Source organism: Lissotriton helveticus, chromosome 1_1 (genome assembly GCF_964261635.1).
Source record: "Lissotriton helveticus chromosome 1_1, aLisHel1.1, whole genome shotgun sequence".
NCBI lineage: Eukaryota > Metazoa > Chordata > Amphibia > Caudata > Salamandridae > Lissotriton > Lissotriton helveticus.
In genome coordinates this window covers 1,056,739,232-1,056,752,666 of record NC_136057.1, presented here as the reverse complement: position 1 = coordinate 1,056,752,666, position 13,435 = coordinate 1,056,739,232, and the positions used below count along the sequence as shown (strand labels likewise).

The window sequence follows — 13,435 nt, the reverse complement described above, 5'->3', positions numbered from 1 at the left end:
TTTACAATAGGGAGCACTTGCACTGTGGCACTGAATAGCAGTGGCACAGTGCCCAAAGCATCTAACACCAGCAAAAATACATGAGGCAACAGCAAAAATGGAAGGGAGACCCACGCCAATGGTGCCATGTCTAACATGTAGACTGCAGTGAAACAGTAGATGGTTTTAGAATACAGTGAAAAGTCGTATAGTGCAGTGGTATAGAGTAGAGTGTTGTAAAGTTCAGTGGTGCAGAGAAGATTACAATGGCTTAGAGTTGAATGGTGTAGAGTTGAGCGATGCAGAGCAAAGTGACAGAGTTCAGTGGTGAAGAGTGCAGTGACACAGAGTAGAGTGCCAAAGAGTACAAAGTATCAGAGTATACTGCGATAGAGTGCAGTTGTATATAGTAGAGTGATGTGGAGTGCATTCACATAAAGTGCAGTGGTGCAGAGTAGAGTGGCATAGAGAGCAGTGATGCAGAGTACAGTACAGTACTGTGGCATACAGTGCAGTGACAGAGTACAATGGCGTAGAGTGCAGTAACGTAGAGTAGATTGTTTCAGAGTAGAGTGAAGTGCAGATTAACGTGGCAAAGAGGGGACTAGCATGAAGTGCACTGACGTACAGTGGAAGGGTAGAGCGCAGTGTTGCAGAGTAGGGTAGCATAGAGAGCAGTGGTGCATAGTAGAGTAGTTTGGGGCAGGGGCATTGGCATAAATTGGAGTGGTTAAGAGTAGAGAGGTGTAGAATGGAGCAGTGCAGATAAGAGAGCAGTGACACATTGTGGAGTGGTGCGGAGTAGAGGGGAGTGGGGGTAACGTGGACATTACAGACAACACATCAATTGAAATGACCATTTAATTTGCACTCACATTCGGTTTTACTGATGAAAGTATACACTGCACAAACTAAACTGTGTGGAAATATCATTACCCTATGTACTGACATCCAAATTTTGTTGTGTGTTTGAAAAAACAAATAACAGTGTACAGCACCACTCAAGCAGACTTCGAGTAGCCAGAATGATCGTCATATACATGCTTTCACTTTGAAGTCAGAGAAAGAAAAATAAACACCAAGCTCCCTGGAATAGACAGCCCGACATTTGACTTTTGTGTTTAAAAGCACAGCAAATGTTCCAAGGTAAGAAGAAATAAAGGTTTGCTGACAGAAAGTGAGTTCATGGAATAATATAGAAAACAAGCGTTGTACACGGAAGGGATAACTGGAGCTGGACAGCCTAAAGCAAATAAAGCCAACTAATAGAAAGCCAAAACATGTGAGTTACAAACCACAAGGGCAATGGTAAGCAACAGGCAGAATCTACGCTCTAGATCAGTGGTTCCCAAACTTTTGACTCCTGGGGACCCCAATTGAGTCACCACCGGAAGCCGGGGACCCCCAAGCAATTTGTAGGATTTAAATTTCAACATTAATTCGAACAAAATAAACACAGGTGTACACAAAAGAAAAACTCGAATTACTAACCTTTTTTGGGGCAAATTTACAAGCCCCTATCCCCATGGGAACGTCATTTTTTGCGATGTTCCCATGGCGATATGGGCTTCGCCTTATGTACAAGGCAGCGTTGATCCACATACTGTGGCTTAACACTGCTTTGCAAATAAGACCCCCTTTCATGCAATACTTAGCGTGAAAGAGGTGGGCAGTGGGTGTTGCGGTGGGCGTTCCACTGCAACACCCATTGATTTTTTTAACGCTGCCTCCTATTTACAAGGGCAGCGTAAATAGGAGGCTGCGCCAAAGTTAAAACCAGGAAACACCTGGACTTAACTTGGCGAAATGAGGAGAAATGCTTTATTTCTCCTCGATTTTGCTTTTTCCATGTGTGCTGCCTTATGCAGTACACATGGAAAAACCAGAACGCCTTGAGTTTTTTACGTTCGGGAAGGAGGATCTTCCCCTGCACGCAGTCACACTTGCACTATGGTGCAAGGGTGCCTGCATTGGCGCTACCCTGCTAAGTGTAGCGCCAGCGCAGGGGGAAACGCAGGGCTGCACCATATTCTTATAAATATGGTGCAGCCCTACGTTTCCGAAGTGGTGGATCGTGCCATTAAGCCAAGGAGTCTAACAACACGCTCCTCCACTTCTGTTGTAAATATCCCTCTTAAAATTTTATATTGAAAGAATTTGCAAAAAACTAAATAATATAATGGGAAGATTGGTGCTGCATCCCAGTGAAAAACTTTTACATGGCTGGTTTTATTTTGCAGTACGAGGCTCCTGCTCCTGCCAGGGCCAGACTGGAAACCAAAAGCAGCCCTAGAAAATGTTTTCAGACCAGTCCTATAGGGTGCAATGAGTGATCCTGCCACTTCAGAGGGGGCTTTGGAAGGCTCTCCCCCAATTGTTTTTGGGAAACAATGGTGCAGTCTACAACACAGTTATCATTACATATTGAATTTTAGTAGCTCTTAAAGAATAGTAAATGAAGACCTTACTATGCACCAGGGTACGACAATCTGGGAAGAAAATTAAGTTACTGACAAAAGCAGTAAGTAACCGCCTGACCTATGCACATACATTTTTTTTTAATTAAATGCATGGTGCATGTTCTTTGCAGGAGGCATATTAACCCTCTGTGCTACATTAGATAAGTTAAAGATGCCACTGGACAAAACTCTCCTCTCTCTCTCCAGCAGCAGGTACATTAATCATTGGTTTTATCTTGACGTTTTTATTGTTGCTCGAAAACTGCTAATGCTACAAGGAACTTTGAAGTGCTTTTAAAACTGCTGCCTGTGGACCCCCTTGGAATGTGTCAAGGACCCCTGGGGGTCCGCGGACCACAGTTTGGGAAACACTGCTCTAGAAAAAAAGCCTTTGATAAAGGTACATCAATCGAGATAGGCGTGTTAATCAACCAATACTGAGCATGATAAGAATTGGTGTCGTACACAATAGGTATTCAAAACAAAACATCTGAAAGCAGCTCGGTTAGCTAGACCTACAAATGCGGAATACGTTCCATGCAACACAGCATGATAACTGTAGTAATGTGTAGTAATAGAGTGCTTTCACTACAATAACCACTGACAAATCAGACAGGTAGAAGAAGTATTTCATCAGACAGATAAAAGTACTTCATAAAATAGACAATCAGTGACCCGCCGGGAGTTGGGGATCGGATAAACGCATATAGACCAAGCCGGCCTTTGGAAGGGGAACGAATGAAAGGTAACGGTCGATCGCAGGTTAGGCGAATGAGGATTAACCATACAGAAAGAGTTTCGATATGCGACCTGAGAATGAGGAATACTTTCGGGGGAACACTTTTACTTCCGGGTTTCGCAGAATGGGGAATAATTGTTCAAAACTCATATGCGACGCAGCCCATATAGGGTTTTTGTAATGAAGGATAACTTCATATGGAGCCATGTTAAAGTTTCCTGCTTATGAACTATGAACCCTCTTTGGAAATTGAACTTTACATGCTATCAAGTTCTTTCCGGCTAATATTACTGGCGTGCTCCCAATTTCACTATCCGCCTCATATTAATAGGCTGGGCTTGTTTTGAATTTATTTCTTTGGCGGTTCGCGCTTGTTTACAGGCTTTGATTAGAGCTAAACGCTGTATGGTCACGGGTAAGCATAGCGTCAAATATTATGCGACTTCATCACTAGCAGATGTGAGGAAGTTGCGATCAAGTGTTTTTTCTTCGTGACCGGTCTGCTCTTCTCCAGAAAAAATAAAATAGCGGTTCTGCAGAGGTAGGAAGTAGCAGGTGACATATGCAGTACACCGTAGGCGCATAAGAGGAAAGCGACCAGCCCATGTCAAAAAGGAAGATCATCCTGGAGTCATTCTGGACTCATCTGATGATTAGAGTCAGGCTAATCCTGCAATTATCTGGGGAAGTCATCCCAAGCCATCCTGAATTATGCCTGTAGGACGAAAAATGTAAATGTGATGACGAACCTAGACTCATCACAAAAACTACAGTAGGCTGGTGCTCTGATGACTTCTACTGGCAGGGAGTGATTAACTTTTACAACTCCACGAATACTAATTGACAACTTCAGGATGAGGGAGAATTACTCCAGGATGGGTTCTAGCTAATTTAAGGATGACTCAATTATTCCAGGATGATCCTATAACCGCTCCAGGATGGAAGTGGATTACTCTGGAATGATCCCATGACAATTTCTGGATGAGTGTGGATTATTCCTGGATGATCCTATGACAGCTTCAGGGTGGCTATTGATTACATCAGAATAGCCCCATTATATTTTCAGAATGAGTGTTGATTACTCTAGGATGACGTGGTGAAAGGGAGGCATGTTTTTGTCCTTGATATTTGGATTTAAGCAGGGACTCCAAGACAAGTTCATTTTCACGGTCTGATGCGTCATTTTTAGTTGTGGATTTTTGATGAAGGACACTAGCCATCCCTGCTAAAAGGGCCAGGTTTTCAAGTTTCTGCAAATTCATCCGCGAACTTGCACCACCAGGCTGAGAAGTTGTGCTTTCAGCATGAGCTTTGTTACCAACTCTTATATAATTCAGTCCACTCTGCTTGGCTTTTTTGTCCTTGCATCTTTTCTTTGCAATTTCTTCTTCTTGTAGTTCGCGTAACACCCTCTTAAGTCTACCAGCGCTTCCCCGATTGCCACAGTCCATTAACATCTGCTTTTTCTCCAGTGGCCTTTGAAGTAACACCTGTTTTAGACCCTCTGTTGTGCCAGAATAGCTTGCAATTATCTCTTGAAAAATATCCTGAATCATTAGACACTGTTTCTTCACTAAAAAAAAAGCAAGAGAAAAAAAAATATATTTACATATAAACTTCAAAACAGAAAAGAACACATTGACCACTTGCAATATATCTTCACGCTCTAGCCAGAATATATAAATAAAGAGGTATTGATAACAAAGGACAAATGTACAATCTATCCATAATCAAGTAAATAAGTTTTCCTTAATAGACAGTACACATTGTACGCCTGAATTTGAACCTCCTGAAAAAAGTTGCCTAAATAAAATAGTTTATCCAAAAATGGCTGCCTTATAGTAGTGCCACAAGCTAAACGTTTCAGTCCTTTTCACAAGTGTTACATTTGTCTCTGGAGAGCAATCCAAGGCAGATGTGGGGACATGCATGTTCATTTTTACTGTCCATTATTGGATTAATTAATCACAAATGTAGGTTTTTACTGAAACAGGTTGGTAATTTGTACCGTTATCCTGCAGTTGCAAACTTATTATAAAGGTTTACTTATTGTGCTTACCAGATGATGGAACAGAATCATGGCTTTAAAATCTCTCTCTTCGTGATTGGCCAAACAGCTTCATCTACATTTTCGACCAGCCATTTACAAAGAACTTCCCCGGGATTGTCCAAAAGCAGGAAGTCACCATCTTTTCGAACACACACAGAATGATCGCAAGTGATAAACAGGACGTTGAATGAAACCATGATTATGTCCTGCTAGATATAAAAATCCGGAATTAGTTTGTGTGTGGTTTAAGTTTCAGAGGTAAAATACAAAGCATATCAAACTGATTAACAGATTTAATTGGAGAAAAGCACCCCAAAAAGTACACTGACCTGGTGCAATTTCTATCTAATATGCCTAGATTGTGGACTACAAAGAAGTGTTTGGGCATGCACCGAAGGCCATTGAGGAAATTACCTAATAATCAACTTTATTTTTGGAGAGCCAGAGTGTATGCTTAGGTCTTGCTGCTCAGGACATATAGTAATAGTAAAGTAGAGGCATTATGAGAGAAATAGAAGAACTATCAATAAGTGAACTTTCACACTGGGGTTTGTGACGGGAAATCAAGTTACCTATTCCCACAGATGCATAGAGTCAGATGCCTGCTACCCTCTGCCCACCGGCACCCCCAACATGAAAGGACAAGCGTTAAAAATGCAATAGGTTTCACCTTTTATTAAGCTAAAGATATTAGCTTTGCTAGTAGTATTTTACGTTAATTGTGCAATATGTAATGGCTTTATAAATGAAACAAAAGGCATTACAATGACAAATACATAAAGCAAAAGCATTGGCATAACCAATAGGTCTCCCCTCTGGGACCTTATAAGTGTTTGGCCAGAGGTGTTTGTAAGTTTGGTAAGAGATGCAATTTAACATAAAGGGATCCCATACCTTGTTGACACATGCAGTACCCGCAGTTCAAACGAGAAGAGGGCATGGGGAAACCTCTTATAAGATCTCAATCAATGGGGAAGGCACGCGTTACCGCAACTTGTGCGTGCTTTCACCTTATAAATATTTAACACATGATCCGAGGCAGTTGAATGCTAGAAGCGAGAAGGGAGAGAGCGTGAAAGAGAGAGAGAGCGAGAGACAGAGCGCGAGAGACAGAGAGAGGGAGACAGAGAGAGAGAGCGAGGGAGACAGAGAGAGAGGGAGACAGAGAGAGAGAGCGAGAGCGAGAGGGAGACATAGAGAGGGAGACAGAGACAGAGAGAGGAGACATGGAGACAGAGACAGAGAGAGGAGCGACAGAGACCCGCTGTGTAAACACCGCCACCAGGACACGCAGGCTCCTGGGGCAGAGTGCCGCTTGGCCATGATTGAAACCCAATGAGCTGGAATTAATAGGAAATATTAATGTGATTTATCTCAGGGCTCGATCCCTCTGCCTCAGTACATTAGCAGTAGGTCAGGTTGTAACTGGATATTACATGGCTGGGATCGATAGTGGCAGATGTAACAAGACCTGCTTAATTTGTACAGAGATCTTAGCGGTCAAGGTAAATTAGCGCAAACAGGGAATACGTAATTGGCCCCGTCTCAATAATATATACAAACGAGTTAAAAACATTGCATGCACATGGAACGAAACCAGAATGATAGCCAGTTTTGCGAAAGTAGATATTGCAAGATGTTGGAATGCGTCGGACTACGGTTCCTAAATAGGGCGTAAACCTCAATCGCCACAGGCAACCAGCCCTTTCAATTACACAAATAGCAAACAAAATAAGGAACCAGCATTACAACGGCTAAGTTATTTGAAGCATTTATCCTTATGCTTTGAAACGCATCCATGAAAACTGCCAGTGTTTTAGAAGATGTGCTGCTCTGCTCACTACACAGCTTGGGGAACGTGACCAGGATTCAACAATAGAGCACACATTCATTTAGTAATGAAAGCTCACTACAAGGTGCAAGGACACAAGTAATGCTCAACAATATACAATATTCACATAAATAAATGTGTTTAGCCTTCTTTGATTGACAACTTTTCAGTAGATCTAAAACTGTTCCATTTGTTCGAGAATCTTGAATACACGCAGGTGCACTTGGAACCAACATGGGACCTACAATATACGGGCAGTAATTTATTTTTCCTTACGGCGAAGAACTTACTGTAAAACACATTTTTTAGGCTTTTTGCTATTTTCCACAACTTACACAGGCACGCACTACGTCACACATACACAAGCTCAAACACAAAAGGTGCATATTAAACAAGCAGGCAGGCTGATACAGACAAACATCAAACACACATAATACACACACATTGCAACGCAGGCATTAATTATAACACGTACGAAGCACACACATGCAGCGGAGCTGCGTCTGAATTTGCCCCCTTAATGAAAACTCGTGCTTTCCGAAAAATGAGGAAGCTGGTCTGGGACGGAAATTGAGCAGCTGGGACCGAGAGCGGAGGATCGATGCTGCTCTTTTATAACAGCTGCAGCACTTACCTGAGTATACGCTGGAATCGATGACGGAAGTGAAGTTGGAAAAATAAATAGACCGATGGCAATCCATCTGTCCCTTTAATGGCCATTGCACTCCCGGCAGTCTTCGTTCTTGCCGTAGAACAATGACGTCATTTCCGGCGCTCCCGGATCTGCGTAGGCTTTAGCTAGAGAAATCCACCGGCTTCCGTATTATGAAAAGGTGAGAGAGCTGCTCTCCATTGAGGATCTGCTGTTCGAAACCCAGCCAGCCGGCAGACTGATGGTTTACAGTAGGTGATTTTGGCATTGTGTTCGAGGCAGATGTGCTTTTTAAAAATGTATTTTAGTATTGTGATGGAGTGAATTCGGCAGTCACCATGACGACAAAGCTTGTTTTCCTTTGCAAGACATATTCCTCGGGCCATGTGCAGGTCTGTCCGCAGTTGTTTAAAGAGTCTAACAATCGGATTCCACTAAACTATGTGTTTATGGAAATACTCTATGAAGGAAGTGCAGCCTGGGGGTACAGAAAGTATCATATCACAGCAGCGCCTCCCGGCATTCCGCGTTCATAAACAGTTTGGGGGTTTGTAGGGCTTTTGGATTTTATGTCAAAGGCCCGGAGGCCAACATTATGCATATCCCTTTTATTACCGCCCAAACACAGCAGCAACAATATCTTAGAATATATCCAAACATTCCAGAACTTTAGAACATGTATAAGTCCCTATGACCAGCAGCCATCTTCCTCTTTTGTTGCTGCTCGAGCATAAGATAAGTACTCTGTTAAAATTCTTAATATTATTTTGAAGGTGGGGACCCAGGGAGAGCCAGTCGTTCCCTGGGTGCGTTCGTGCGAGGGAAGAACAGGTGGGGTTGATTAGGGGTTTATAAGGGGGATTAGGCAGGCGGGCTGGAAGTGCGTAGCGGGAGGCTAGGGAAGGGAGGTTCTTTTTGCGCTTACCTGCTATCTGCCTGGGGGCCATGGAGGAGGCGGCGGAGGTTCGGTGGGCTGTACAGACGCTTTGCGCCGCTGGGCGTGAGGACCTCCTGCGGCCCGGAGTGCCGGCGGAGGCGTGGGTGGGTTTGGCCCGCCCCCCTCGCAAGGCTGCTGAGGGCGTGTCTTGGGCGGTGACTGCATGTTTGTCACCTGACCCGGACGACGACTGAGACGGTGAAGCGGCCATGCCGGCGGCTTTGCATATGCCGGCCCAGGTTCCCGCAGACTCGGGGCCCCCGCCGGTTGACCCGGGCGCCCACCAGCAGGTATGTCTTTTACCTTTTGGAAGTGCTGGCTTGCGTGGGGCGCCCGGGGGGAGGCGGGGGCGTTCTGTGGGCCTGCAGGCCCAGCGTTTGGTTGGGCCCCCTCCTGGGAAGTCTTCTGTTGTTTCTGGGGCGGGGGCGGAGCCTCGACCCTACATGCCTCGCCCGGGCACAGGCTACTGCCACTGTTCCTGGGGGCCCCTCCCCTTCTGTGTCTGACGGGGCTTCGCCCTATTTGTGGGTGAATGGGCAGTGCTACCAGCTGTCCCCTGCCACCCCCGTGCTGGGGCACGCTCTCCACCCTTCACTGTTTTGGCTCGGGGCTGCCCAGACTCCGGGCCTGCTCCTCCTGCGCTGCCTGTTTTTTCCCTCTCGGGGGCTCCCCCCCCCCTTCTGCTTCCCCGCAGTCCTTGGCGTCTGGTGGGCTGGGTCTGGACATTGGGGGGGCTCCCTCTGTTCCCTGCCACGTGTTGTTCCCGGCCCCTCGGGCGAAGCCTGGTGCTTCCCAGGGTGGTTTGGCGACTGGGTCGGGTGGTGGCTCTGGGTTGGCGCAGGTTGCTGGGTCCTCCTTTGGGGTTTCCCTTGCCGCTGTGGGGGGGGGGCAGTTTTACTGATTCTTCGCATTCTGGCTTGAGCGGCCGCACTTTTCAGGTTGTTCCTCCAGCTGGGCGGCTGTTGCCTGGTTCTACGGGCTTGGGAACTGTCCATACGGCTGTTTCCAGTGGTGGGATCACGGGAGAGTTATCTGGAGCGGATCTCTCTTCTGCAGCTATGCGCGCGCGGAGTTTTCATGATATTGATTGGCAGTTTTCTGATGGGGGTATTGGGGATGGGGCTCTGCCCAGTGGCAGTGCACAAGTTTCTTTTTCTGGTGATGCCTTACATTTGGATATTTATGGAAATGATTTGGAAGAAGGGGAATTGAGGATAACGATGTTGGGCTTTTGGCAGCACGGGCCCAGAGGGGTGGGCTGGGGCAACTCCCTGTTTCTCGTATCTTGCAGGCGTCATGTGCGGACCATGCAGCGGTACGTGAGGCGGCGAGGAGTAGACCACCTCCAGGGGATCATGTGGATTTTCAGCAGAAGTCGGCACAGTTGCCTAGAGGTAAGGATGGATGGTGGGCTGTGTGGAACCCAAGGGAGAGTCTCCCGGCTAAGCGTACCCGATCAATCGGTACGGGTGATGGGGTTATTGGTGAGCGAGTCGCTCTGGCACCGAGGCTTGAGCGACCGGTGAGTTTGAAGGTTTCTACTGTGCACAATGCGGGGGAAGTTTCTTCTGTTGGGGCTGGGGTGGCTGCTGCACAGCCTGCTACGGAGGATAGTATCCTGCCTAAAAAATTGCCATATTCTGGGGTGGGGATGCCTTTGGGGTCCCATTTGTCTGAGAAAACTAAAACTCGCATCTGAAATGGTGAATTTGTGGATGTGTTTCGGCTTCTCCATCGCAATGTCCAAGCTAAGGAAGGGTCGAAGGAGGAGGAATTGGAATTGGCTCGGAGGCCTCGAGTCCCGAAGTCTATTGAGAACTGGACTTCGGCCTTTTTAATTTATGCCAGCGTTTATTGCCAGCGTCATCCGAGTAAGGCGGTCGACATGTTTAAATATGCTGATGTCATCCGTAAAGCGCATAGTTATTTTGGAGGCTTTGCCTGGTTGTCATACGACGAGGAGTTCCGGGCCCGTATGAGTGTTTTTCCAGAGCGTTCATGGGGTGAGGTTGATGCGGAATTGTGGCTCCAGTGGATGGCATCTGCTCACCCGCCCGCTACGACCCACACGGCTAGCGGGCAACCGGTACATTATCGGCCCTTTCCATTTCGCCCCGCTCTTGCTGGGGCGGGGGTTTGGGGCAGAGGACAGTTCTCCTCCTCTGGCGCGTGCTGGCATTTTAACAGGGGTTCGTGTAACCGACCAGCATGCAGATATAAGCATGAGTGTTCGCAGTGTGGGGGGCGGCATGCTCTCACCCAGTGTTTTCCCGGACAGCGTTTTGGAGACCCGGGGAGGGGTTCGGGGGGCAGGGGACAGCCTTCTCACTTTGTCTCAAAGGGCTCCTACTCCTATTAAACTGGACGTCCTTGATTTGTGGTTGGTGGACTATCCTGATTTTGAGGCTGCCAAGATTTTGTCCTGGGGTTTCAGAGTAGGTTTCAGGATTGGGTATCAAGGCCCCCGTTTGGGCAGGTGGTCTGACAATCTCAAGTCTGCCAAGGAGTCCCCACAGGTTGTGCAGAAGAAGTTGGATGCTGAGCTTGCGGCGGGCAGGATTGCTGGTCCTTTTCTTCGCTGTCCTCTCCCTGATTTGATAGTCTCTCCGCTGGGTGTGGTGCCAAAAAAGGCGGCTGGGGAGTTTCGCCTCATTCATCATCTTTCTTGGCCTGAGGGTGTTTCCATCAACGATTTCATTGACCCGGCTGATTCTACTGTGACATATGCTTCCGTGGACGACGCCTTGCGGCTCGTTCGCGTGGCAGGTGTTGGTGCCCTGCTGGCGAAGAGCGACATTCAGTCAGCTTTCCGGCTTCTGCCCATTCATCCTTGGGATTTTGGTCTCTTGGGTATGCACTTTGGTGGTTATTTCTATGTGGATAAGGTGTTGCCCATGGGCTGCTCGGTGTCCTGTTCCCTCTTCGAAACATTCAGTTCATTTCTGCAGTGGCGCTTCACTTTCATCAGCGGCCACGCCCTGGTCTGCCATTACCTTGATGACTTTCTTTTCATTGGTGAGGGTCAGTCTGGACAGTGTCAGTTGGCTTTGGATACTTTTCAGGCTATGTCTGCGGAGCTGGGCGTTCCTTTAGCGCCGGATAAGACCGAGGGTCCGTGTACTTCTCTGATTTTTCTGGAGATTGAGATCGATACCCTGGCTATGGTGGCACGCTTGCCTGCTGACAAAGTGCGGGAGATGTCTGCTTTTATCAGGTTGGTGCTGGGCGAGCGCAAATTGGAACTGCGGAAGGTTCAGAAGCTTTTGGGGTATCTGAATTTTGCGTGTCGGGTTGTTCGGGCGGGTAGGACGTTTTGTAGACGTCTTGGCCTCTCGATGTCCGGCGCCAGCCTTCCTCACCATCGGGTGCATATTACCACAGCTGTCCGTGCCGATTTGAGTTAAGAGACTTGTTGAGGAAAGGGGATTGGTTGACGAGGCTGGACTTAAAGGATGCTTATTTAACAATCCCGATGATTCAGGAACAAAGAGATTATCTTCAGTTCAGGTGGTTAGGGAGGCGTTGGAGGTTCAAAAGGCTCCCTTTCGGTTTGACGTCAGCTCCTTGGTGCTTCACCAAAGTGATGAGACCAATTGCGGCTTGGTTGAGGTCAAGGGGGATTCGACTGATAATATATCTAGACGATATTCTGATATTGGCAGAAGGGAGAATGTTGGCGAAGGAACATGCGGAGTTTGCGGTGAAAGTAATAGAGGATTTGGGATTTGTTGTGAACAAAGAGAAGTCTTGTATGGTTCCGAGACAGGAGATGACGTTTTTAGGTTTCAAGATACAGACGTTGGATTGTGCGTTGAAGTTGCCTATGGAGAAGGTGAGGAAGAACAGGAAGGAAGTGAGGAGAGTGAAGTCTGCGGATTGGATTACTTTGAGGCAGTTGGCACGTCTGTTGGCTCTTCTGTCTTCGATTCAGGCAATATTCCCAGCTCCCCTAAATTATCGTGCATTGCAGAGGTTGAAAGCACATTATTTGAGGAAAGATGTGAGGTATTCACAGAGGGTTGTGTTGAATCAGGAGTCACAGGAGGAATTGGAGTGGTGGCTGATGAGTCTGGAAACTTGGAATGGTCGAGCGATATTTGGTATGATGCCGGAAGTGGAGATAGAATCGGTTGCGAGTTTGAACGGTTGGGGAGCACGGTGTGGAGAGATTTCAACAGGGGGTCAATGGTCAAAAGAGGAAGAACATTTGCACATAAATTGTTTGGAGTTGTTGGCGGGTTCGTTCGCGATAAAGAGCTTTGTGAGGGACAGGATGAAATGTTGTGTGCTTCTGAAGATGGACAATTTGTCTGCAGTTCAGTATGTGAACAAGATGGGTGGTCCGTGTTCGAGAGGGTTATCAGAACTAGCGAAGGAGTTTTGGAAGTTTTGTCTGGAAAGGGAGATTGTGGTGCAGGCTCAATATATACCAGGGTTGAGCAACGTAGAAGCGGACTGCTATTCAAGATACCTGAGGGATGCGAGCAGTTGGAGGTTAAAGAGAGACGTATTTTTAAGTCTGGAAGAAATGTGGGGGCCTTTGTATGTGGATGTGTTTGCGGACAGGTTCAATGCTCAGTTGAAGGAATTTTACAGTTGGAGGCCGGATCCAGAAGCGAAGGGAGTGGATGCTTTCCTGCAGAACTGGAAAGGGGGAAGAAGTTATGCGTTTCCCCCATTTTCAATTATTCAAAGAGTTCTGAACAAGGTCAGAAGGGAGGAGGTGGAGTTGGTTCTGATAACTCCTTTTTGGAAAGCGCAGGTATGGTTCCCGGATGTGATGGAGTT

At 46.8% G+C, this 13,435-nt stretch overlaps 1 protein-coding gene and 1 long non-coding RNA gene across 3 annotated transcripts in view; one reads left to right on the top strand and one right to left on the bottom strand.

The window, feature by feature from the left end:
* Window positions 1-826: 826 nt before the first annotated feature.
* LOC144820768 (uncharacterized) lies at window positions 827-7,828 on the bottom strand. 2 transcript variants are annotated; one of them, XR_013607973.1, is made up of 4 exons: window positions 7,693-7,828; window positions 5,237-5,433; window positions 3,780-4,750; window positions 827-1,146 (listed from the first exon to the last, which is right to left on the bottom strand). It is a non-coding gene; the product is annotated as an uncharacterized LOC144820768 (long non-coding RNA). The 2 variants fall into 2 exon arrangements; XR_013607972.1 differs by having other exon boundaries at window positions 5,237-5,436; window positions 7,693-7,822.
* Window positions 7,829-7,859: 31 nt separating this feature from the next.
* Window positions 7,860-13,435, top strand: part of LOC144820752 (uncharacterized) — a 134,575-nt gene continuing 128,999 nt past the window's right edge. Inside the window, exon 1 of the mRNA XM_078677957.1 lies at window positions 7,860-7,961. The gene's annotated coding sequence lies outside the window, so the exon portion shown is untranslated. The remainder of the gene's footprint in view (window positions 7,962-13,435) is intronic.